This window comes from Cynocephalus volans, chromosome 9 (assembly GCF_027409185.1).
Source record: "Cynocephalus volans isolate mCynVol1 chromosome 9, mCynVol1.pri, whole genome shotgun sequence".
Classification (NCBI taxonomy): domain Eukaryota; kingdom Metazoa; phylum Chordata; class Mammalia; order Dermoptera; family Cynocephalidae; genus Cynocephalus; species Cynocephalus volans.
Window position 1 is genome coordinate 103,294,848 of NC_084468.1, and position 27,765 is coordinate 103,322,612.

Consider the following 27,765-nt stretch of genomic DNA (forward strand, 5'->3'; position numbering starts at 1 on the left):
GCTAAAATGTAAAGGACTGACCATACCAAATGCTGGCCAGGATGTGGATCAAATGACATTCTCCTGCCCTGGAGATCAGGGTGTGAAATGGTGCAATCATTTTGGAAATTAGTTAGGCAGTTTTTTATTTCTTATTAGAAATTAGGTAGTCTTTTATTTTTTATTCTGCATATTTTTATTTCTCTTGAGGAATTTCCCGAAGAGAAATAAAAATATGTTCAACTTTATGTACTCTTATATTTAATAGATGCCTCTTGTAAGTAGCTTATAGTTATTTCTTTATTTACTACTGTTTGATAATTTTTATCTTTTAATTGGAATATTTAATCTATTTTTTAAAATATTATTGTTGATATACGTATGTTTAAAGTTACATGGATGCTCATAGGAGCTTTATTGGGAGCAGAGAAAAACTAGAAATGACAAAAAAAGAAAAACCAAAAACAACCCAAATGCCCACAAACAGGGCGAATGCATAGAAAATTATTGTGTATTCATACAATAGAATACTAGCCAGCCATAAAAAGGCATAATTCCAAGAACATGGATAAATCTCAAAACAATTATGCTCAGTGAAAGCAGCTATACAAAAATAATGTACATACTGAAAATTACATTTACATAAATTTCTAGAAAATGCTAATTAATCTAGTGACAGAAAGCAGATCAACAGATGCCTGGGAAGGGTTAAGATAGGAGGAAGGAATTATAGAGGGGCATGAGAAAACTTATGTGGGTGGTGGCATATTCATTTTCTTTACTGTGGTATATACACAAGTGTATATATGTTTCAAAATACTTAAAATATTACACTTTATGTGCAGCACATTTTATGGCAATTAGAACTTAACAAAGCTATTAAAATGTTTAAATGCTAAATACCAGAATTATATTCTACATTTAAATACTATGGAAAATATTTTTAAGCAGGATTAGATTTCTAAATGTTTAAAAAAGTAAGTTTCCAAATTCTTATTTGAACTATAACTTCTATATTTTGATGAATTGGAAAGATTTTATACTAAGAATAAATAATAAAACTACTAAATAAAACCCACCCAATCAAGAGTCAGTCTAAAACAAAGATTTACAAGGAAAGTATGAAATTTTCAAAAATGATTTCTATAATTGCAAATTTTGGGCTGAGAGTTATTCAAGCTGAAAATAACCATGACTGTAAACATATTGTCCACGCTCCTTCTCACCCCAAGGAACAGGATAACGATCAGAGTCAAGCAGTCTGTTTTGAAAGATGCTCATTTCCTCACCTGGTCCACACTTGCATGAATTGTCTGGCAAGGGAATCAGGTTAAATATTCTATCAGCAACCAAATAACATTCCTGACACACAAAACCACATCAGTTATTTTTAAAGCACACAATTGCTTGATAATATCTATCACCTCTTCATCAGGTGCTCCGTTTTGCTCAGAGTGGTACTGAGTGGACAGTAACAGCATACAGCTCATTATTATAAGAAAACATGGAAACAAAGAGGGACATTACCCATGCCCTCCAAAATGAGAAATAAGTATATTTGATATCTTCTGGTTACTCTTCTGCATCATCGTCCCCATTTTTAGAAACATCTATAATGTGGGTAGAGGTCAAGAAATTGAATGACTAATGTGAATGATTATACTGTTCTTACTGTTTCTAAGGTCCAGCAAATTATTTGGACTTCTAAGATAGCTATTCTCAGTTAATCTTGCAGTAATCACTTTTCTGTGAGTGGTGTCATAAAGATGTGCTTCTGTAAATTAATTTTTACATAATTCAGAAGTTAATACAGAAGTTGAATTCTAAACTCAATGTTGCCTTTAGAAAAAAATTTCTGGATAAAAAATTTTAATCACTTCTTTTAACTCTTACCATAGTCAATATCATTTTCCCTTTCCCTTATATGATATACATTTCTGTTTTCAGGAACATACATAAATAGGTGGTTCAAGAAAAATAAAGATTCTATAATTTAAGTAATTTTCATCCAGAAGTACTACCAATTAAGTTGCAGTAAGTCAACGGCTTCACACAACACTAACATTAAAGCCATTGCTAGGACAAACTGTACCCAAAGGTTTTCTCCAAATGTTTCATAACAATGGATTATGCCTTATTAATACTGGTATTGCAGTAAGAGCTGTCTTTGAATAATTACCTATATGGAATTGACTAGATTGAGAAGTAACATTGAGTTCAGGAACTGAAGACAGTATATGTGATTTTATTTTAGAGTACATGTTTTTACACTCTTTGAGGGTAATTCATGTATAGAGATTCTTTTCAGGCTCAGAGAAGAAAACCACTAAGGACAGCTAGGGGAGTTAGGCCACACAACCCACTAAAAATTTACCCTGTGTCCTAGGCAGACCAGCAACCCAACTGTCTGACAATGTTTGAGAAACTTCTACAAGTCCTGAAATATTCAGGGATATTTAAAAAATATCTAAGCACGCCTCTTAGTTTGCATGGAGTTTAGAAAGCTGGTGGGAGACAGTTTAACCTCGGCGTAATTTAAAGTGAACAACGGCAGGGAGGGAGCGCTCTGTGGGAGGCTGTGATAAAAGATACCCAGGCTCTCTGGGAAGCCTCTCGGGGCTGAGAATGAAGGAAGAGAAGGCTGCCTGAGCATGAAGATATGATGTCACAGGAGCATCAACTAGTAAATGTACAGAGTGAGACCAAGCTGTAGTCACATACCCTGTAGAGGAGAGAGCCATGAAGGAAGGAACCACCACGGGAGGTCAACACTACAAGAGGGACCTCAGCCCTGGGACTTGCCCCTTATCGAAAACTCACACACACAGACACACACTCACTCACACACATCATTACAGAACCATGGATGCCTGTGGCACTCAGTGCTGGCACTCAGTGCTGGCATAGCACAACTGTAACCCAAAATATCCATTTTTTTACTACATGAAGGCCTCAGTGAATCATTACCACACATCTCTTGTGCTGTGTCCTCAACACAAAAGCAAAAACCGAGCAAATTTACACCACGGCCAATATCAGAGATAGACTCCACTTTAGAGCACATGGAGGTTTTGAGGAGTGGAAGTGCTTAAGACAAAAGCAAAATAATTATCTTGTAAAGATAAGATGATCATGATGGCAATGGATTCTGGATATTGAAGTGAAATTCCTGAGTAGTACCAGGTGCCTGTTTGCCTGTTTTTCTTTGAGTTCCCTTTCGCAATTCTTGAGGTACTCTCGAAATAGCAGGCACTTTCCAACATTGCAATTTGAGGCTGAGAATCACAGTGCAGCATCTGCATCATGTGCTGTTTATTCGTTATAAGGCATATTGGTCAAGGAAAGAGAACAGAACATGCTTGTTCGTTAGCTTGAATTGGGATTATGAAATATTTAGACAAAGGTATATAAGCCTCTCCGTGTACACTTATTCCCAGATTTTAGAGGCATTTATGCACTACTAGCACAACAGCTTTGCAGTGGGAAAATCCTCTGTTGTTAAGTGGGGGCATTTTCCTATTGGTTCAAAATAATGAAGAGGACCCAAGATCAGGTATCTAGGGAAAGCAGAAGGGCAGTGAGGGCAAATGACACAGATATTCAGACCGTACAGAGCTTCAGTAGCAACTCTATATGAGATCACTCCACACATCAGGGACTTTAAAGGGAAAGTGAGCGTACATAGGCACAAAAACTGGTACTACATATCACATGAGGAAAAGGGAAAATGATATTGACTACGGTAAGAGTTAAAAGAAGTGATTAAAAATTTTTATCGTGAAAATTTTTTTCTGAAGGTCACACTGAGTTTAGAATTCAACTTCTGTATTAAATTTCTGCATTATGTAAAAATTAATCTACAGAAATACATCTGAGTGACACGTAAATACGTATGGGAACTCTTAGAAATAGTTTAGGAGGAAACCCTGAGAAAAGTCTAGAACTGCTGCCAATCAAATAGCTGAGGAAAAATCAGGTCAAAAGATTTAAGATGTTGCTATAAATTAGACATTTTTGCAGTCACCAAGAGGTGAGGCTGGTACAGCCTGGTCAAAATATTTGGCTATGGCCGTAATAAAAATGCTTATATTTTATATTTCATAAAAGAAAATCTAAACTTCATATGAATGTTTTAATTGTGATTCATAGTGCTTATTTGAGTTAGGAGTGTAGAAAAAAAAAAAATCCAAACCCTCATTTTTTGGTGGGAAAGGGCACTAGTGCATTTGAAATGGAAGAAGTGGCTCAGTAATACAGGCCCTATGTAAATATTAAATTTCAATTTAATGTTTCTATAGATTATGTTATGCTGTCCACATGATTATTTGATAATACCACGTTGCATAATTTATTTCATCTGAGAGCTACAGTATGGTGAATCATATATGCGAAAGAATTTTGAAGTCTTAATGTGTGTTTGATATGAAAATTACCATGTTTGTACTGACAATTAAATGAAGAGTTTAATAACAGGGTACTATAACACTATGCTGATTTCCTGCCTAGTGAAGATTTGTTTGGTTTTAATTGGGAAGCAATAAAAACATTAGTATTTTATGAGACTGCCAAATACATCCAGAAAAATAACATCATTGTTCCACTGCTCCAAACCAGAACAATCTAGCACCTATTTTTTTAAAAAAAGAGATTATAACAAATATAGACATCAATATTTCTGACAAGATTCATCAATAGTAAACAGAAGATTAAAAATTCCTGTACTAATTGGTAAAGGACCACAAAAAAATGTTTACATTGTGTAATAATAAAATAAATAAATAAAATTAAATAAAATAAAAATCCCTACACTGAAAATAATCCATACAGTAATTATTTTAAAGAATAAAAATACTCTTATTTTTAAATGCAGATAAATTAAGCAGAATAAAATCGCCACGTACAGCATTTTCTGAAGCATTTTAGTAGAAAAGATTCATGCTCCCTGTATTATTCAGCTACTAAATATCTTTAGATAATCAGCAGTTTCCAAAAACCATTTTTAGTATTTGAATAAAACTATAAAATTGAAATCTGAAATCTTGTCACTGAATAATGAAGCCTTGGTTTTTGTTAAATATCAGATTTAGGTTTCATTGAAGAAAGAGATTAAAGTAAAAAAATTTCAATTTGGTTAGCTTTATTAAGCATACAAATATTTTATTGAGCATGTAATAGTGTATACATTCTCTCTACCATTAAATGTGCTTTGGACATTAGAAAAGATATCATTTTATTAGCCCTAAATTACTTGACTGGAAATACTTGGTTGACGATTGGAGTTAGTTTGTTTTACTTTTTCTGTTTGTACATACCATGTACAGACTATGCCCAGAAAAGAGAAGAAATTAAAAAGAAAAAAAAAAACTTCCATGTGTAATTCTAATCTTTGTGTTTAGCCCCAGAAAAAATGAACAGATATATGATGAGCAAAAATAAAAATAGCAAATTACCCCTAAAAACAGTGGCTAGCATGGTAAACTGGCTGGCATAGGTACGCTGACTGCCAGTCTAACTGATAATAAGACCTTACTTGGTGGTATAAGTTTATATTTAAATTTTTTTTTACAGCAAGAAATGCCTGTTATTAGTTTTTATAAATCATCTTGTCAGCAGTTGGCTCTGCACAGGATTAAAGACAAGTTGAAGTGTTCCAAGGGAAGGAAATAGCATGCCCCTTCGCAGCAGCCTATCAATCCTTGGGGACCCTATTCTCTGCTAACCGCAGGTCCAATATTGATTAGATCTTCAAACTATATATAGTCAGTTGTGAGACATATGCTTTACTGAGGTAAAGTAAGAAAGGATATGTTAAAATTTAGGAAGGTGAGAAAAATGAAATGCAAAATATTGCAGGAACTGTTATGATTTAAATTAACACAGCCATAATCAGTCATAATAAGTCCTGTATAATATGCCAGTTCTTAGTATGTCACCAAATACAAGTTCCATGAGATCAGAGATTTTCATCTTTTGTGCTACTACTGGATGGGGAGGTAGAAATCTTTTTTTAGGAATTCAGAAATAATCATCTTTTGGCCTCAATTACATTATGAATACATTTACATGTAAAATTCAGCAGTAAATTAGAAACACATACAGCCAGTCCTCATTATTTGCATGTTACGTATATTTTGCAAATTTGTCTACCAGCTAAAATGTGTCTGTATCTCTAAAACTAATACTCTTGACGCTTACAGAGACATTGCAGAGCAGCAAATATTTGAGTCTCCTGGTTCCCAGCTGAGGTCAAAGAAGACAACCCTCTGCCACCCTGTTTCAGCTTTTGTACTGAAAACAAGTGTCGTTTTCATGGCCTATTTAGCACCACATTTTTTGCATTTTTGTACTTTTTGTTGGTAATTTTGCTGGCTAAAATGGCCCCCAGCATAGTACTGAAGTGCTATCTAGAGTTCCTAAGCACAAGAAGACTGTGATGGACCTTACAGAGAAAATAAGCTTGTTAGATAAGCTTCGTTCAGGCATGAATTATAATGCTGTTGACGATGAGTTCAATGTTATCGAATCAACAAAACAGTACATCTGGAAAAAGGAAGAGGAAATTTGCTGATCTGTAAATAAGACCACTCCAGAAATTGCTAAAGTGACATCTACAGTGCATAATGAAGTTATGGAAAAGATGAAAAAACGACTAAATTTGTGGATTTATGAGATAACAACTGATTATAAAAAAGCATAGTGGACAGCATTGTTGTGAAGCTCAAAGCCAAAGAAAATTACAGTAATACTTTCCAGGGTCAGGAAAATGTTAAATCCTTCTCAGCTAGTGCTGTCTGTCACACACATTTCAAAAGGTGATATGGTGTGAAAGATGCTAAACTTGCAGCCAAGGTAAGTTGTGCAGATCAGGAGGATGCAGAAGAATGTTTTAAATACCTGCTAATTGTTATAAAGAAAAAAGGTCATGTTGAAGGGTAGGTTTTTAATGCAGATGAGACTGGCTTAATTAACAGGGACTTGGGCAAACAAACCTGTACAATACAAATGGCCTCCAATGCCCCAGGTATTAATTTATTCAGTGACTATGCAATTAATTATTTGTAAAAAATATATATTAATTAACAGAAACACACATAAAACAAGGTTATCTATTGATTGATTGATGAAAATGTAACCAGAGGCTCACAAGAACCAAACTTTCTATTTCCCCTAGGAGCAATGGTTTTATATTTGCTAATTCAATGATCGTGACGACTTTATAGAACATAACTACCATGAATAACACAAGAGCAGACTCTGTGTTTGTGTGTGTATCTGACACTAGATCATGACCAATAGAATTGGATGTTTAAACTATATACACAAATTTCTAACAACTTAACATGTTACAAGAGAAAAAGGGAATTCATCTGTGTGGTTCCTGTTTCCATCAGTAATTGTTCAGTGCTGGCAACTGTTTGCATCCTTCGAGATATCAAAGCCAGCTGTCCTTTTCTGTGCTCTTTGACTTCTGAGGTGAAGATTCAAGGCTAATTGTGCAGGGCTTCCCTTGGAGTACGTTGATACAGCTGCTGAAAGAGACATTTTGAAGCTGACTTAATATACCTTCCATTTGTACTACCTTAATCTGTAAAAAGCAATAATTTTGTTGCTGCTATAGTTCTTTTAACTGCCTTTGCAGTGGACACTCAACACGATGTAGAAATTCTATTTGCACTGTGAAAATAAACAAAGGCAACCAAATGAAAACAAACAGAGACTATTTTCAGAGCTTGATATAGCAAGGGAGTCAGCTACCATTACTTGCGTGGTGGGCCAAATAATGGCCTTCCAAAGACATCCGAGTCCTAATCTCTGGAACCTCTAAGTATGGTTAAATTTGTATTTATCTTATTTCAGGTTCACTTAACTTCTTGGATATGTAAATTATTATCTTTCATAACTTTTGTTTCAGTCATAATGTGACCACTGACCCAGTTCTCTCTCACCTCTCCTTCTGGAACTTTGATTACACATACAGAACATCTTCTATATTATCCCATTGCCTTTAGTGCTTTGTTGTTGTATTTTTTTCTTATTTATTCATCCTCAAGTTCTTATGAATAGATTCATCAGACAAAACAAAATCCAAAAAGACAATGAACATATGAAAAAGGTCTCAACCTCATTAAAATCAGAGAAAAGTGTATTGAAAGCAAAATTAGATCTCACTATACATCCGCCAGAATGTCTAAAACTTAAAAAGACAGAAAATACCAAATGTTGGTGTTGATGTATGATAGCCAAAATATCTTGATCCTATATAATGTCAAGACTTCTTTTTGTGAACCAGATCCCACTCTCTTACATTATTGCAGCAATTACCACTACTGTATCATGAATTTTTTCCCTTTCTACTGGATCATACTGATCAGAATACAAATCAAAAATAAAATTCTGTTTTTTAACCCTCTCTAGTAACTACCTCATTTCTGTGCTTGCATTTACAGATCACTTGATGGCTTCATTCAGTACCATGGCTTTAAATACACGATATTTTTAAAACTTAAATAAGATTCCATCACTTCTCTACTCAGATTTTCTAATGACTTCCTACTGTGTTCAGAATAGAAGCCAAAGTTCTTCCAATTTCTTATAAGTCTCTAATGATTTGGTTCCAACCTATGTTACTTCATCTCCTATACTCTCCTTTAAGTCCTTTATTTCTGTTAAGAATTTTGCTATATAAACCAAAACTTCAAAAAATATATTATCCTGAAGTAATAGACGAGAAAAAAAATGTTTTTCTAGTAAAAACTAGTCAAGAATTTTTATTATAAGATTTTTTGCTACTCTTTAAAATGAGGAATAAGGTTATTATTTTGTTACTGGCCCATATTTTATCTTGATGGTAAAGACTAAAACATTATACAATTAATTGGCTCTTTATTCATTACTATATATCTCTAAACATCTCTGTGTTATGACAAATGTAAAATCAGGTCTGAGGCTGAAGTCTTGCATCTTTAAATGAACATTAAAATCTCTATGTACAATATTTTGAAGTCCTTAATCATATACTTTTTTATAGTTACTATAGATAATGTTCACAAGTAATCAATACTATGTTTTCACCAATATTTTGTGGGCAGAATATATAAATTGTTTTACTGGAATGATTTCTGCATGCTTTTTTTTTCCAATAAACTTATTTTCTTTTTGATCTAGTTCTTGCTAGTCTTCCCACAATGCTGTACCCTCTTGATCCTTACAGGCTCAGCATTAATTATTAATTGATTTGAAATTGGTTGATGATGATTTATCTATTACAATAAAAACATTTTAGCAATAGTATTTATAGTATTTCCTCTTAAATCAGCTTGTTTAAAAGGCATGCTATCTCTCAATGTCCCTTATATGAGATGTAATAACAAAAAGGTGCGATTATGAGATTTCAGCATTGAAATTGAGAGCATTCGTTTATTTATTCAATCATTTAGTTATTGAGAAACTACTGTGAGACAGACAGCACACTCTACTCTGCACATATACCAGTGTGCAAAACAGACACAGAACTCACCTCACGGAACCAACAACATAGAATGGTCTTACCCTTTTGTGACATTCACATTGCTGACCCCTCCAAAAGAAAAATCTGAAACAACAAGTTGTATGCCTTAAGTATATACAATTTTTACTTGTCAATTATACCTCAATAAAGCTGAAAAAAAAGGAAAATTTGTAACAGAATTTTTTTGCTAAGAAAATTTCTGCTAAGAAAGTGTCGTATCTCATTCATCTAAGTGTACTCCTAGGTTCCCATAGTACTTTGCGTGCATTAGCTCCTCAATGAATGTGAGTTGAAGGGATATATTTCCTAAGGGAGATATCTTGTCTTATTTGTTTTGCATCTCAACCACCTGGCAATTTATTTTTAAGTACAGACCCCTGTAGCAGATCAAACACATACTACTACTACCTAAAGCCTACAACCACCAGTTAACTTTACCATTCCTACTTAAACATTTATTTTATTACCTAACCACATTGGAAAAATATTGTTACTAATAATAATGAGAAAAAGGAAACAATGACATTTCTTGAGCACTTGCCTTGAGCCAGGCACTGTGAAAATATTCTATGCCCATTTTGCTGTTTAATCATCCTAACATCACTATCAAATAGTCCCTATGATTCCCCATTCTACAGATGGAAAACTCATGATGGTAGGTGGTGAACTCAGATTTTTCTAGTTCTAAAGCTCATGCTTTTAAGCCCTACTAAGTCTCAGCCCTAGTGTTTGTTAAGTGCACACTCTGGCTAAGGCACACATTGCTTTCCTTCAGTCATACTGGTCTCCTCTTCTAGTTTGATCATAGATCCCAGTTTGTCAAGTTCACCTAGCTATGCCTGTTACTGGGCTTAATTAATAGTGTCTCCTTTCGCTCCCAATGGTGTCTCAGTGTGGATAATAAATGGTGTTGTCATCTCACTTCTTATTTCATCTATGTTCTGGTTGTCTGTCAGTCCAGATTGTGGTTTTGCCCAGGTGGCACAACTTTTCTACAGCATGTCATAAAGAAGACCCACTTCATCTCTTCACCAAGTCACTTTCTTCACGTTTTTCAGGGAAGAGTTTGAATGAAGTTTTCATAGAGATTTCTTTGATTAACAGCAGCATCATGGCATTTTTCTTACTTCAAAAATCTCATGGTGATCTAAAAATAAGACTGTTCATTTGTTAAAAAGTATCATTTTTCTTAGCGTTTTTTACATTTTTACACATCATGATACATAAATCTAAGGACAGTTTGCTATGGTGTTTGACATTTATTTACTAACATTATCTTTTTTTCAGGAAGGATTTAAATTAAAGTAAAATATATATGCAAAGCAGTTTAGTAAAACCTACATAGAAAAGTAAAACCTGGACCAAAGGGAAGGAAAATGTAAATATGGTAAGAGAAATTGTCAAAATATTTTCTGTGGTTGTATTAGTTTACGATTGCTACTGTGGCAAATTACCACAAACTTAGTGAGTCAAAACAACACAATTTTATTACCATACAATTCTAAAGCTCAGAAATATGACATGGATCTTGTCAAGCTAAGATCAAGGTTTCCGCAGAGGCTCTAGGGGAGAATCTGTTCACTTGCTTTTATCACCTTCTAGAGGCCACCTGCTTTCCTCAGCTCAAGGCCCCCTTCCTTCGTCTTCAAGCAAGCAGTGTCAGGCCAAATCCTTCTCACACAACTACCTTTCTGGTTCTCTCTTTCCATTCCCTCTTCCACTTTTAAGTACCCTTGTGATCACATTGGGCCTATCAGGATAATTCAGGACAATCTCACTATTGTAAAGTCAGCTGATTTGCACCTTAATTCTATATGCAGGTTAATTTCTCTTGGCCATAACCTAACATATTCACAGTTTTCAGGAACTGGAATGTGTGATTTATTCTGCTTAAGACAATAGTTGATCTTTAAATTTCACTCAACTTCCTGACAATCAACACAAAAAATAAATAAAAAATTTAAAACAGGCAGCAGAATAAATCCTATAACTCAACCTGCTAGTTCCAAAGGAGAGAGGCTAAGTATTGCTAACAATATTCGTTAAAACAAATTATATTGGAAAGGTCTTTAATACAAAACAGTGAATATTATAATGAAGCATGGCATCACATTGCTGTTTTGTTCTACAAATGAAAAATCATATTTCATGTGTTTTTGTTGGCAAGGGAGCTTGCAAAAGCATATTATTAAACACTATTTAGAGATTTCTTCTCATATTTTAAAAATTCTTCATGCTGAGTCTTTGCTTTACTCAACAAATACTTGTTGAATTGATTAGACTACAAGCGATAGGCATCTTGAAACAATCAATGGAAAAAATCATTAATAAAAATCTTTTGGCCACAGAAAATTGAAGTAGATCCAATGATTCTTCATCTTGCTTTCATTCATATTCTAGAAAGTGACCAGCCCACTTTTTAAGAACAACAGCTCATATCCTGCTTGATCAGAGAACAGACTTTACAGAATAAGAACAAATACAAATAGTATTTCCAAAATGCTACTGTAATATAAAAACTTACAAAATGATATATTTTTGCCCAATTACGGACCTACAAATGCTATGCAAAATAAAATTATCTTAAAATCCTAAGGTTTGTTTCTTTTACGTAAGCTATTTTTTGTTAGTGCTGAGATAAAAAGAAAAATGAAGTAAACAAGCCATAAAAAAAGAGTTGTTAGATCAATGTGGAAACTGATTATTGTATACAAGAAGCCTACAGGGAATATAAATAATCAAAAAGTATTAACAAAATAAAGTATATTATGTACTTGGATCAATAAAATTACATGTTTGTAGTTCCAAAATTACTGTTCTATTTGCCATTTGCCATGTATCTATAAAGATAGATCTTGTCATTTAATTTAAGAAGTTTTGTCTATAGATGATTTTTTTCCCAAAACACAACAAAAATATATATTTTTTAAGTTTTATATTGTATGTGAAACATATATTTATATGAATTTACAATTGAAACCATGTAGGCAGAGGACAAAAATGTTCTAATCATAAATAGTGCTTTGATCGCATAACCATACAAAAATTGGATTAGTAATTCACATCACACTCATAAGTGCACTCAAAGTGGGTTAGAGATCACAGTATAAAAGGCAGAAGCAAATAACCCTTAGATGATAATACTGATTCCTTAAAACTTCAGGAGAAGGAAAGATTTCTTAAATACAACTCAAATACTAACCACAATAGGACAAGTTTTCATATTTGACTACATTAAAAATAAAAGTTTAATTAAACAAAGACACCCTAAAAGAGTAAAAAGTCAAGTCACACAGGTGGATATTTACAAAATAAATAATTGTCAAATCACTAGCTTTGAATTAAGAGCTCCTAAAAATGAACAAGGAAAAGACAGTCAGTGCTATTGAAGATTGGGCGGAAGACTGAACAAGACACCACAGAAGAGCAAACACTGTGGCCAGGGAGATTGAGGGTGCCCACCTTGTGAGTCATCAGGATGATGCACTAGAAGCCACAGGAGACGCAGGTGCTCCCATCGGAGGCCAGCAGCTGACAGCACTAGGAGCAGGCAGGAGCATGGGGCCTTAGGGACGCTCAGGCACTGTGGGGGCAACGTGCCCTGCACAGTCATGGGGGACATGCGGCCACTTTGGTGAGGTGGAGGTGTGTGTGCATCCCTCCCTGGAGGAGCCTGTGCCCCAGGGGCCTTTCACAGGGTCCCCACCATGAACATCCCATTAAAAAAATATATTTTTTTTTTTAAAAAGAGAACTTTTTGTTCCAAAATTTTTTAAATGTAGCTAATCATTCAGGCATTTTTTATTTAAACTACTGTTTGTTTGGTAGCTAATAATTCAGGTTATTTTCTTAAAAATTACTGTTTGTTTTTAAATTCAAAACAGCCAACATTGAGAAAAATTTATTTTAAACCTAACTTTGAAAATTAAAGATGTTGCCTACCAGAAATTAGTTTTATGAAACATACCATCTGTTTTTTTGTAAAATATTTCAAGTAAAGGGTCTAGACTTCAAATTTCTAGTCCAGCATGTAAGGAGCTCGGAAATCATCACTCCATCCTGAAAGCAATTTAAAGACTGAACAAATTTAAATATCAACAACTCTTCTTGGATCCTTCAGAAAGGATACAAGTTTCTCATTGTTTACAAGGCAAACCACTGCCCTCAAAATTAGAGAGACAGACAGAGAATTACCACTTTCCAGAGTAGAAACCCACGAGCAGAAACCTCTGTGGGAAATAGTGCTGTGTCCCTTTTACCCAGTATCTCATGTCCAGCTATCAAGAAAAAAATAGAGGGTATTCTGAAAGGCAAAAAAAAAAAACATAGCTTGAAGAGACAGAACAAGCATCAGAACCAGACTCAGATATGGTAGCGTGTTGGCATTATCAGGCCAGGAATTTAAAACAACTATTATTAATTTGCTAAGGATTCTAATGGATAAAGTAGACAGTATGCAAAAACAGTTGGGCAATGTAACCAAAGACTGGGGATTCTAAGACAGAACTAAAAATAAATTCTAGAGGTCAAAAATTCTGTAACAGAAATGTAGAATGCCTTTGATAGGCTTTTTAGCAGACTGGACATGGTTGAGGAAGGAATCTCTAAGCTTAAGAATGTATCAGTAGAAACCACCAAAACTGAAAAGAAAAAAGGACTGAAAAACATAGAACAGAATATCCAACAACCATGGTACAACTTCATAAAAAAATCATACAAAAGGTGTAAAATACACATAATGCAAATACAAGAAAGAGAAGAAAAAAAGAAACAGGCGAAATATTTAAAGCAATAATAACAGAATTTCCCCCAAATTCACTTCAGACACCAAACTACAGATCCAGGAAGTTCAGAGAATATCAAGCAGAATAAATGCCAGAAAAGCTACAGAGTGGTATATCATTTTAAAGCTACAGAAAATCAAAGATAAAAAACCCTCAAGAAGGTAAAAGGGGGTAGAAATTTACCTACAAAGGAGCAAATATAAGAATTACATCTGGCTTCTCAGAAATTATGCAAGCAAAAAGAGAGTGGAATGAAATACTTAAAGTGTTGAGCAAAAAAAAAAAAAATCAACCTGGAATTCTATATCCTGCAAATTTATTCTTCAAAATTGAAGGAAAAATGAAGACTTTCTTAGAAAAAAATTGAGGGAATCTGCTACCAGTAGAACTACCTGGCAAGAAATGTTAAAAGAAGTACTTTAGAGAGAAAGAAAATAATATAGGTTGTAAACTCGAATATACATAAAAAAAATGAAGAGCATCAGAGAAGGAATAAATAAAAGCAAAATAAAAACTATTATTTTTCTTATTTACAATTTTTCTGAGATAAGTTTATTATTATTATAAGATAAAATAGCAACAAAGTATTCATTTATATATGCATACATTAAATGAAATAGATAACTACAATGATACAGGGATGGAAGAGAGGAATTAGCATTAATGTGTTATTATAAGGTACTCATACTACCTGTGAAAAGGAAAGTGCTATTTATTTATATTTTTCATTTATTTATTTTTTTAATTTTATTTTGTCAATATACATTGTGGCTGATTATTGTTGCCCATCACCAAAACCTCCCTCCCTCCTCCCTCCCCCCTCCCCCCACCGATGTCCCCTCTGTTTGCTTGTCGTGTCAACTTCAAGTAATTGGGGTTGTTATATCTTCTTCCCCGCCCCCCCCCGGGTTTTTGTGTGTGTGTGTCTGTGTGTCTGTGTATGAATTTATATATTAATTTTTAGCTCAAACCAATAAGTGAGAACATGTGGTATTTCTCTTTCTGTGCCTGACTTGTTTCACTTAATATAATTCTCTCAAGGTCCATCCATGTTGCTGCAAATGGCAGTATTTCATTCGTTTTTATAGCTGAGTAGTATTCCATTGTGTAGATGTACCACATTTTCCATATCCACTCATCTGATGATGGACATTTGGGCTGGTTCCAACTCTTGGCTATTGTAAAGAGTGCTGCGATGAACATTGGGGAACAGGTATACCTTCGACTTGATGATTTCCATTCCTCTGGGTATATTCCCAACAGTGGGATAGCTGGGTCGTATGGTAGATCTATCTGCAATTGTTTGAGGAACCTCCATACCACTTTCCATAGAGGCTGCACCATTTTGCAGTCCCGCCAACAATGTATGAGGGTTCCTTTTTCTCCGCAACCTCGCCAGCATTTCTCGTTCAGGGTCTTTTGGATTTTAGCCATCCTAACTGGGGTTAGATGGTATCTCAGTGTGGTTTTGATTTGCATTTCCCGGATGCTGAGTGATGTTGAGCATTTTTTCATATGTCTGTTGGCCATTTGGATATCTTCCTTAGAGAAATGCCTACTAGGCTCTTTTGCCCATTTTTTAATTGGGTTGCTTGTTTTCTTCTTGTAAAGTTGTTTGAGTTCCTTATATATTCTGGATATTAATCCTTTGTCAGATGTATATTTTGCAAATATTTTCTCCCACTCTGTTGGTTGTCTTTTAACTCTGTTAATTGTTTCTTTTGCTGTGCAGAAGCTTTTTAGTTTGATATAATCCCATTTGTTTATTTTTTCTTTGGTTGCCCGTGCTTTTGGGGTCGTATTCGTGAAGTCTGTGTCCAGTCCTATTTCCTGAAGTGTTTCTCCTATGTTTTCTTTAAGAAGTTTTATCGTTTCAGGGTGTATATTTAAGTCCTTAATCCATTTTGAGTTGATTTTAGTATATGGTGAGAGGTATGGATCTAGTTTCATTCTCCTGCATATGGATATCCAGTTATCCCAGCACCATTTGCTGAAGAGGCAGTCCCTTCCCCAGTGAATAGGCTTGGTGCCTTTGTCAAAGATCAGATGGCAGTAAGTGTGTGGGTTGATTTCTGGATTCTCTATTCTATTCCATTGATCAGTGTGTCTGTTTTTATGCCAGTACCATACTGTTTTGGGTATTATACCTTTGTAGTATAGCTTAAAGTCAGGTAGTGTTATGCCTCCAGCTTTATTTTTTTTGCTCAGCATTGCTTTGGCTATGCATGGTCTTTTATTATTCCATATAAATATCTGGATACTTCTTTCCATTTCTGAGAAAAATGTCTTTGGAATTTTGATGGGGATTGCATTGAATTTGTATATCACTTTGGGTAGTATGGACATTTTCACTATGTTGATTCTTCCAATCCAAGAGCATGGGATATCTTTCCACCTTCTTGTATCCTCTCTAATTTCTCTCAGCAGTGGTTTGTAGTTCTCATTATAGAGATTTTTCACATCCTTGGTTAACTCAATTCCTAAGTATTTTATTTTTTTGGTGGCTATTGTAAATGGGCAGGCTTTCTTGATTTCTTGTTCTGCATGTTCACTATTGGAGAAAAGAAATGCTACTGATTTTTGTGTGTTGATTTTGTATCCTGCTACTGTGCTGAAATCATTTATCAATTCCAAGAGTTTTTTTGTGGAGGTTTTAGGCTGTTCGATATATAGGATCATGTCATCTGCAAACAGGGACAGTTTGAATTCATCTTTTCCAATCTGGATGCCCTTTATTTCCTTCTCTTCTCTGATTGTTCTGGCTAGTACTTCCAACACTATGTTGAAAAGGAGTGGTGAGAGTGGGCATCCTTGTCTTTCCTGTTCTAAAAGGAAAAGCTTTCAGCTTTTCCCCATTCAGGATGATATTGGCAGTGAGTTTGTCATATATGGCTTTAATTATGTTGAGATAATTTCCCTCTATACCTAACTTATAGAGGGTCTTTGTCATGAATGAGTGCTAAACTTTATCAAATGCTTATTCAGCATCTATAGAGATGATCATATGGTCCTTGTGTTTGACTTTATTAATATGGTGTATCACATTTATTGATTTGCGTATGTTGAACCAACCTTGCATCCCTGGGATGAATCCCACTTGACCGTGATGAATACTTTTTCGTATGTGTTGCTGTATTCTGTTTGCTAGTATTTTAGTGAGCATTTTTGCATCTATATTCATCAAGGATATCAGCCTGTAGTTTTCTTTTTTGGTTATATCTTTACCTGGTTTTGGTATCAGGATGATGTTTGCTTCATAGAATGAGTATGGGAGATTTGCATCCGTTTCAATCTTTTGGAATAGTTTGTAAAGAATCGGTGTCAATTCCTCTTTGAATGTTTGGTAAAATTCTGCTGTGAATCCATCCGGTCCTGGGCTTTCCTTTGTTGGGAGCCTTCTGATAACAACTTCAATCACCTTTATTGTTATTGGTCTGTTCAAATTTTCTGCGTCTTCATGGTTCAGTTTTGGGAGCTTGTGTGTGTCCAGAAATTTATCCATTTCCTCCAGATTTTCAAATTTGTTGGCGTATAGTTGTTTATAGTAGTCTCGAATGATTCCTTGTATTTCAGATGAATCAGTTGTAATATCGCCTTTTTCATTTCTAATTTTTGTTATTTGAGTCTTCTCTCTTCTTTTTTTTTTTTTAGCCATGCTAATGGTTTGTCAATTTTATTTATCTTTTCAAAAAACCAACCTTTTGATTCATTGACCTTTTGTATTGTTTTTTGGGTTTCAACTTCATTCAGTTCTGCTCTGATCTTAATGATTTCTTTCCGTCTGCTAACTTTAGGTTTGGATTGTTCTTGTTTTTCTAGTTCTTTAAGGTGAAATGTTAGGTTGCTCACTTGCCATCTTTCCATTCTTCTGAAGTGAGCATTTAATGCAATAAATTTCCCCCCATACCAGGTTTTGGTATGATGTATCATTATTTTCATTAGTTTCAATAAATTTTTTGATTTCCTGCTTGATTTCTTCTTGGACCCATATGTCATTAAGTAGAATGCTGTTTAATTTCTATGTGTTTGTATAGTTTCCAGAGTTTTGTTTGTTATTAATTTCTAGTTTTAATCCATTGTGGTCTGAGAAAATACATGGGATAATTCCAATATTTTTGAATTTATTGAGACTTGATTTGTGACCTAATATGTGATCTATCCTGGAGAATGATCCATGTGCTGATGAGAAGAATGAATATTCTGAGGTTGTTGGATGGAATGTTCTGTAGATATCTGCCAATTCCAATTGGTCTAGAGTCTTGTTTAGATCTTGTGTTTCTCTACTGATTCTTTGCCTAGATGATCTCTCTAATATTGACAGTGGGGTGTTCAGTCCCCTGCTATTATGGTATTAGTGTCTATTTCCTTCTTTAGGTCTAATAGAGTTTGTTTTATAAATCTGGCTGCTCCAACATTGGGTAGGTACATATTTATGATTGTTATGTCTTCTTGATGCATCAATCCTTTTATCATTAAGTAGTGTCCCTCATTGTCTCTTTTCATAGTTTTATGTTTAAAGTCTATTTTGTCAGATATAAGAATAGCTACTCCAGCTCGTTTTTCTTTTCTGTTTGCATGGTAAATCTTTTTCGATCCTTTCACTCTTAGTCTATGTGAATCTTTATGGGTGAGGTGGGTCTCTTGTAGGCAGCATATAGTTGGGTCCTCCTTTTTAATCCAGTCAGCCAGTCTGTGTCTTTTGATTGGGGAATTTAAGCCTTTTACATTAAGAGTTGTTATTGAAAGGTGTTGATTTATTCCTAGCATTTTATTGGTTGCTTGGTTGTCTTAGGTGTCTTTTGTTCCTTGCTTTCTGATTTACTGTTTGGTTTCTGTGTTTGTTGGTTCGTTAGGTTGTAGATAGCATTTTTGTTTCATGAATGCCATTTTTATTATACTTCATGAATGCCATTTTTATTATACTAGTTGGTTTTGATTTTTCTTGAGTTTTTATGGCAGTGGTAGTTATTTTTCAGGAACCTAACCCACGATTCCCTTGAGGATTTCTTGTAAGGGTGGTCGTGTGGTAGTGAACACCCACAGTTTTTGTTTGTCTGAGAAATATACTATTTGCCCTTCATTTCAGAAGGATAGCCTTGCAGGGTAGAGTATTCTTGGCTGGCAATCATTGTCTTTTAGTATTTTGAATATATCATCCCATTCCTTTCTAGCTTTTAGGGTTTGTGATGAAAAGTCTGATGTTAGCCTGGTTGGGGCTCCCTTATAGGTGATTTGACGCTTCTCTCTTGCAGCTTTTAAGATTCTCTCTTTATCTCTGAGTTTTGCCAATTTGACTATGACATGTCTTGGAGTAGGCGTTTTTGGGTTGAATACGTTTGGAGATTGTTGAGCTTCCTGGATCTGAAGATCTTTGATTTTTCCTATACCTGGGAAGTTTTCTGCCACTATTTTGTTGAATATGTTTTCAATGCAATCTCTGTTTTCCTCCCCTTCTGGGATACCCACGACTCGGATATTTGAGTGCTTAAGGTTGTCTGATATCTCTCTCAGATTTTCTTCAATGTCCTTGATTTTTTTTCTTTCTTTTTGCCTGTTTGTGTTATTTCAAACAGCCCATCTTCAAGTTCAGAGGTTCTCTCTTCAACTTCGACAAGCCTGCTGGTTAAACTCTCCATTGTGTTTTTTATTTCGCTGAATAACTTCTTCAGTTCAGCAAGTTCTGCTACATTTTTTTTCAGGACACTGATTTCCTTGTACATTTCCTCTTTCAGATCCTATATACTTTTCCTCATTTCATCATGATGTCTAGCTAGCTGAGTTTTCTTGTATCTCATTCAGTTTCCTTAGAATTATCACTCGAATTTCCTTGTCAGTCATTTCAAGGGCTTCTTGTTCTATAGGATCTAGAGTTTGAGATTTATTAACTTTTGGTGGTGTACTTTCTTGATTTTTTGTATTTCTGGTATCTTTTTTTTTATGTTTATTCATTGTGGCAGGGGGCTTTACAGTCCACTGGTTTGAGACTATTGACTGACTAAGATGTTGCTGTGGTTGCCAATTTCGTATCGCTACCTCCGTGACTGCTCAGTTGGCCTCTAGTGCCTTCTGTGTATGGTTGCTTTGGGTCTTGGGCCTCTCCAGGGAGCCACCACTCTGGTCAGCTTGGACTCTGCTGGGCTGTTGGATCATGTAGCACAGGGTGTGTGATCTCTGTTGAGCTTTCACTTCCTGTGCAGGACTTCTCCCTGTTCCGTGCGCTCTGGCCCGGGCTGTTGGATCATGCAGTGGTGACCCCCACAGGGTGTGTGGTATCTGTCTAGTCTCCGCCTCCCTGGCCGGATGTCTCCCCACTCTGTGCGCACTGGGCTGGGCTGGGACGTGTCTTCTGCAACCCTCATCTATCAGCTGGGCCTTCAAGTCCCTGCTCGGCACCACCTCACCCAGGAAGTCTACCAGGTTTCTGCTATGCACAGACGACCGGTCGCTCTGGGTGCCTTTGTAGCACTGTGTAGATCTTTCTCGGGACTTATCACCTTCCTCTTGGTATCGCGGTTATTTGTGTACTTGTCTTATCTCCCACACCAGAGCGTGAGCTCCTCGGGGGAGGAGCCCGCAGCGCACGGTTCACCTTTGTATCCCCCCCGGCATGGACCGAGTCCGGTGCCCGCCTGCAGTCAGCTCTCTGGCAGGTTCAAGCGGACTTGCGAACTCTCCAACCACACTATTCCTAACCAGAAATCAGTTAGGCGTTTTTCCAAACTGGTGGCCGCAGAGATGGTATCTGCCTCCCAGTAACAGGAAGTTTACCGGGCCGGAGCCCAGGGTGCGGTGGAGTGACAGTCAGCCCAGCCCATAGTTCCTTGCCCTCCCGACGCTGGCCGGGACGCCCCACGCCACCAGCCCCGCCAGAGAACCGTGGAGGGAGTGGGAGGGGAGGCCAGCCCGCAGGCCCCGGGGAAGCCCCGCACCGGGACAAGCAAGTGGGAAGGCTCAGTGAGGAGCCGAGCCAGGCGAGGAGAACAGGCTTGGCTGAGCCGGGCTGGAGCTGCCACCACCTGAGAAAACGGAGGCAGCCCCGGGGGCAGTGAGTGGCCTGGTGATGCAGGCAGAAGCCAGGTGGGTGTCAGCCCCCCGAGCAGGGCCGGGTCGAGAGTTACTCACAGGGCTGTGCCGGGTTGGGTGGCTCCCTCTCTGCCTCTGGTTTGTCGCCTTCCCCGTTCTTGGCTCCCGCCGCCTCGGGCTGCTCCCTCAGTCCCGCGGCATGGCTCGGGCGCTCCCAGGAATCTTCTTTTATGCTGGCCTGAAACCTCAAATCATGGATAGGGCAGCTGGCCACCTTCAGTGCGGCCCCAGCCTCCGGGATCCTGGCTGCATCCACGGCAGCCCTGGCGCCGTGTTCCCTGTTTAGGGACTTGCTTTTGCAACTAAGAAACAGTTCTTTTCCTGCTCCATACTTCAAAGCTGTTGCCTGTAAATGAGGCAGCCTCTCCTGCCAAGGGCAAAGTGGCGGTCAGCCCCCACGACCAGCCACCAGCAGCGGTCCTCCCTTAAGAGACGGCAAGAGGAAGGTCCACAAGTTTCCCGGCTGCCTAAGGCCCAGTGGCCACCTTTTCTACCTCAGCTACTTGGCGCCAACCGCCGCAGCCTCCGCCATCTTGAAACTTCTCCCCTCAAAGTGCTATTTAAAAGTGGACTCAAACTAGATGTAAATGTATATTGCAAACTCTAGGGCAACCTCTAAAAAAAGACAAAAACTTAGTACAACTGATGTGCTAAAAGAAGAGAGAAAGTGAAATAATACAAAGTGCTCAATTACAACCATAAAAGCAGGGAAAAGAAGAGCGGAAGACAAAAATAGAAACAAAGAACAAGGTCAACAAATAGAAAAAATAACAAATATAGTAGATATTAATCCAACTTTATCAATAATCACTTTGAACATCAGTGGTCTAAATGCACCCATTAAAAGACAGAGATTGTCAGAGTGAATCATAATACAAGACCCACCTATGTGCTGTCTACAAGAAATTCACTTTAAACACAAAGACATGTATATATTAACAGTAAATTGATGGAGAAAAATATACCATGCCAACACTAATCAAAAGAAAACAGGAGTAGCTATATTAGTTTAGGACAGAGCAGACATTAAAACAAGGAAGATTATCAGGGATAAAGATGGACATTACATAATGAAAAAGGGATCAATTCTCCAAGAAGATATAATAGTCTTTAGCATGTATACATCTAATAACAAAGAGTCAAAACACATGAGGCAAAAACTGATAGAACTGCAAGGAGAAGCAGATGAATATGCTGTTATAGTTAGAGACCTCAGCAGCTCTCTATCAGAAATAGATCCAGCAGGAGGAAAACATGTAAGGGCAGAGTTGAATGCAACAACTGGATATAATCAATTGGATATAATGTGTATCTATAGACTATGTCATCCAACCATAATGAATACACATACTTCTCAAGCTCCCATAGGACATTCACCATGATAGGCCACATTCTGGGACATAAAAAACACCTTAATAAATTTATTTTATTTTTATCATTACACGTGTAAACTTTTTTTTGTGGTCCTTTACTAATCTTTGCCTAACCCCCTTTCCCTCTCCCCTCCCACCCCTAGTGGCCCCAATTCTGTTCTCTCCCCCTGAAAGTTCAAGGAATCATTGTGATTGTTGTTGTATCCTTTTTTACTCTTTTTTTTTTTTTTCTCCCAGCTCCCACTTATGAGTGAGAACATGCAGTATTTCTCTTTCCTTACCTGGCTTATTTCACTTAACATAATTTTCTCTAAGTTCATCCATGCTGCTGCAAATGGCAGAATTTCATTCCTTTTAATGCAGAGTAATATTTCATTGTGTAAATATGCCACATTTTCCTTATCCAATTGTCTATTGGTGGACATTTAGGTTGGTTCTAACTCTAAGCTATTGTAAATAGAGCTGTGATAAATATGGGAGGGCAAGTATCCCTTCAACACGACAGGATGGGAGAAAATATTTGCAAACTACCCAACAAGGGATTAATATCCAGAATATGAAAGGAACACAAACAACTTAGTAAAAAAACAAGTAACTCAATTTGAAAAGCAGGCAATGAAGCTGAATAGGCAATTCTCAAAGGAAGACATACAAATGGACAACAGACACATGAAAAAATGCTGAACATCACTCAGCATCAGGGAAATGCAAATCAAAACCACATTGCAAGATCATCTCACCCCAGTTAGACTAGTCTTTATCAAAAGAACAGAGAATAACAAATGCTGACGAAGATGTGGAGAAAGGGGAACCCACCTACACTATTGGTGGGACTGTAAATTAGTGCAAGTATTATAGAAAACAGCATGGAGTTTCCTCAAACAAGTACAGTTAGAACTGCCATACAATCCAGCAATCCCTCTGCTGGGTGTATTCCCAAGAAATGGAAATCATCATGTGGAAGGGACACCTTAACAAATTTAAAGAATATAAATCATAGTATCTACTCTCAGATCACAATGTAATCAAATTAGAAATGAGTAATAGAAACATAGCTGGAAAATGCCCAAATACTAGGTGATTAAGCAACACATTTCTACATAATACATGCTTCAAAGAAGAAATTTCAAGAGAAATTTTAAAATATTCTGAACTAAATGAAAGTAAAAGCAGAGTGTATCAAAATATGTGGGATGCAGCAACAGCAGTGCTTACAGGGAAATTTACAGCATTGAATGCATATATTAGAAAAGAAGAAGATCTAAAAATCAATCATTTAAGCTTCCATCTTAAGAAAATAGAAAAAAGAAGAGCAAATTAAATCCGAAGTAAGCAGAAGAAAAGAAATAATAAAAATTAGATCAGAAATTAATGACATTCAAAATAATGAAAATGAACAAAATTAAAAGATAGTTCCTTGAAAATATCAATAAAAGCCATGAAAAGATATGGAAGAAACTTAAATGCATATTACTAAGAAAAAGTCCATCCAAAAAAGCTATATACTGTATGATTCCAGCTATATGACATTCTGGAAGAAGCAAAACTGTGGAGACAATAAAGCATTTGCTGTCCCTAAGGGTTGGGAGGAGGGAGGAAATAATAGACAAAGTACAAAGGATTTTAGGTCAGTGCAACTACTCTATATGATACTGTAATGATGAATACATGTCATATACATTTGTCCAAACCCATAGAATGCACAAACCAAGAGTGAACCCTAATGTAAACTAAGGATTTGGGGTGATAATGATGCATCAATGTAGATTCATCAATTTTTACAAATGTACCACTCCTATGCAGGATTTTGATAGTGGAGGAGGCTGTGTGCATGGGGGCAAGCGAATATATGGGAAATCTCTATACCTTCTGCTCAAATTTGATTTCAACCTAAAACTGCTGTAAACAAAGTTGTCTATAAAAAAATAAAAATTCAAAAGAACTTTTTGAAGATTTCAATGCTTGCTACAGTGGGAGCAATGTATCTGAATTATTGTGATAAAAGTTTTTAAGGGTTCATGTTATCATTATTTAGTTAAATTTTCAGGATAAATATATTAATCTGCAAAATAATAATTTAATAATTAAAAATAAGCATTGCTTCTGATTTGCATGATACAACATTCTGCACTATTTATTATTTTGGGATGCCTACACTTTAAAAAGATTTAAAAACGTAAGTAAAGTTAAAATAAAGATATTTAGGGACCAAGGGTACTTATAGGTCTAAGCCCTCCCCCCAGTGAAAAGCAGAATTTGCCAAAAAAGCAAATTCTTTGTACACTCTTAGAAGATATTCTGGAACATTCTACAAGGCTATAGAAGAATCAAAATAAATATTTTATTCATTAAGTTCACATGGGATACACAAGAAAAAGAAATGTCATTGCTCTTGAAGACTTCATGTACAGATAAACACAGGTGCTTCGCCTCCAGAAAGGTATAAGAAACATTATCAATTAATTATTAAACACCTACCTACAATACACTCAGCTATAATAAATATTGAGCATGACATGAAGAAAGAGAAAACATACTCTGTAAATCTTAGGAAAAAAGAAAAAAATAAAGAAGGCTTTAATGTGGAGATTGACTATGATTTGCATAATGTTTGAAACAGGAAACACAGAGATTATTTACATGTAATTTCTCTTCAGTGTTTGTTTTATTGTATTTATTTGGAAGTATTCTTTTGAAAAGACAAAAATCAGAACAAAATAAAAGTTTAAACAAATGATGTGGTCATCTTCTCTACCTATCCACAAAGACTCAAATCATATTTCTCATTCCTAATTTCCATAAGCAAAGCAAAGAAAAAAAACATAAAATTATCTTTGTACTATGAATCCTTTTTTTAACATATATATACATTTTAAGTGTGTACATACATATAACAAATATATGCCATTGGATAATAAAATGTCCATATCTAATATACATATATATATATATACACAATGTAGATATATTTTAAAAATCTGGAAGGGTATATAGCAAAGTTTAACAATAGTTATTCCTAGGTGATAGACATAATTTTATTTAATTAATGGCTCCTTCTATTTTGTAGGGTTTTGTTTTCATTTTTTAGTGAATATGAATTATGTTCATAATCATGAAAAAAAACAAGTTCATAAGAATAATCATTTTTAAATGTTTAATTTATACAGCAGTAAAATAAAAATAAGCATAGTCCACCATGAAATTTACTGTATTATCTAAAAAAAAAAGAAAGAAAGAAAGGCAGATGTTTAGCAGTTAAGGATGAAAGGCTCCAAACAAAATACTTTTTACAGAGATCAGTTTCATTCAAGATCTGAACATATAGGCTCGAATTAATTGTAATAAATACTAAAACCCTGTTATTTAGAAGATTATTGCACACATGGTTTAGTTACCACAATAACTCTCAATCAATTTGCAAAGAAAAAGAAAAATATACATGACCTACTTAAGAGTTTTCCTACATTTTCATATATACTGGGGGAAAAGGGGAGAAATGATAATTTGTTTCATGCATATTTAAATATCATTTAATCTGTAACTCTTCAATGATTAGAAAAATCTATTTTGACCCGAGTAGTTGCAATAGATCATTCCACAGCAGGAAGTCAGTCAGCCCATGTGATCCATTCAGTCCACTTTAGAAAAAGTACTAGGCAATATTCTTTTCTTTATTAATTTCATACTACAAACAATGCAGTGATGACAGTCATGAAAATGAAATAACTACTCAAGACATTGTGATACAAATTTTCATGAGCTGCAGGAAGTTATTAAGAACTGATAATAGAACCAACATTTGGAAAGTGATTTCGTGCTTAATAATACACACCACTTTGTTCTGACAAGCAGTGGCTAAATAGTGAGGCATGTTAACAAAAGATTTCATTTACTTAAAACTAAACATTTTTGGTTGTTTTCTGGTTGTGTGTGTGCATGTGCATGTTTAGAGACCTATTCATAAAACAGTCATTTTACTGAAAAATTAATTTATAAACAAAACTTATCCTTGATAATGAAGTATACATATATATTAAAGATGGTGAAAGGTAAATAGATACACATTTAAATTAAATCTGCATGTGTGTACTTATACATTAGGTCTCTGCAAAATGCTATCTTGTTGCAATTTAAAGTCAGTTGAGAAGGCCTAGTCTTCCCTTCTTAGCAAGAAATAGCAAGTCAATGTCTGCCACAATATGGACTCTGAAGCCAGGCAGTATGGGTCCAAATCTATGCTCTATTACTTACTTGCTGTGTGACCTTGGAGAGAATACTTAAGCATCCTGTGCTTCATTTTCCACATTCACAGAATTAGAATAGCAATAGCTGCCTAATGTGTCTGAAGGGAAGATCAAGTGATTTAATGCATCACTTAAAATAGTGCCTGACATATAGCAAACATTAAATAAATGTTAGAATTGTTATTATTTTTATTATTTTAGCTTTCATATCTTAATGGTGTATTTCCTCTGCCTTAGATGTCTTCCTCTAACTTTGCATCTAGCTAATTAGTAACCAACTACAAAGACAAATCAGAGTTCATCTTCTCCATGAAGCCTTCTTTGATTTTCCTAGGTTGTTTTATGTACTTGTTTTGTGCTACTTTATCGCCCTGAATCAATATCTCTGTCATGGCATTTACTACATGATGTAAATATCTTTCTATGCATCTGTTTCCTCTACCATGATGAGAACTTGACACATATAAAATGCTTAATACATATTAATAGACCCCATAAACATTCATATTTAACAGACCCCAATTTGATCCTTAGAAGGATCCATGTTTCTACCATTTCAATCAGGTATTGCTTCCTAGAAGGAAACCTAGATGGGAAGAGGTGCATCTGATGCCGTAAATAAGATAACTTGGTATCAGAGCCTCTTGGATGAGTACCCTCCCTGCACTTAACGATGTCCTTGAGAGTTATGATGGAATATACACAAATCCCTAAGAAACTTGGCCAGGTAAAAGCTATGTACAGCATGGGCCATACCATGAAAACACGCACCTTCCCTCATCTGATTCTTGTAT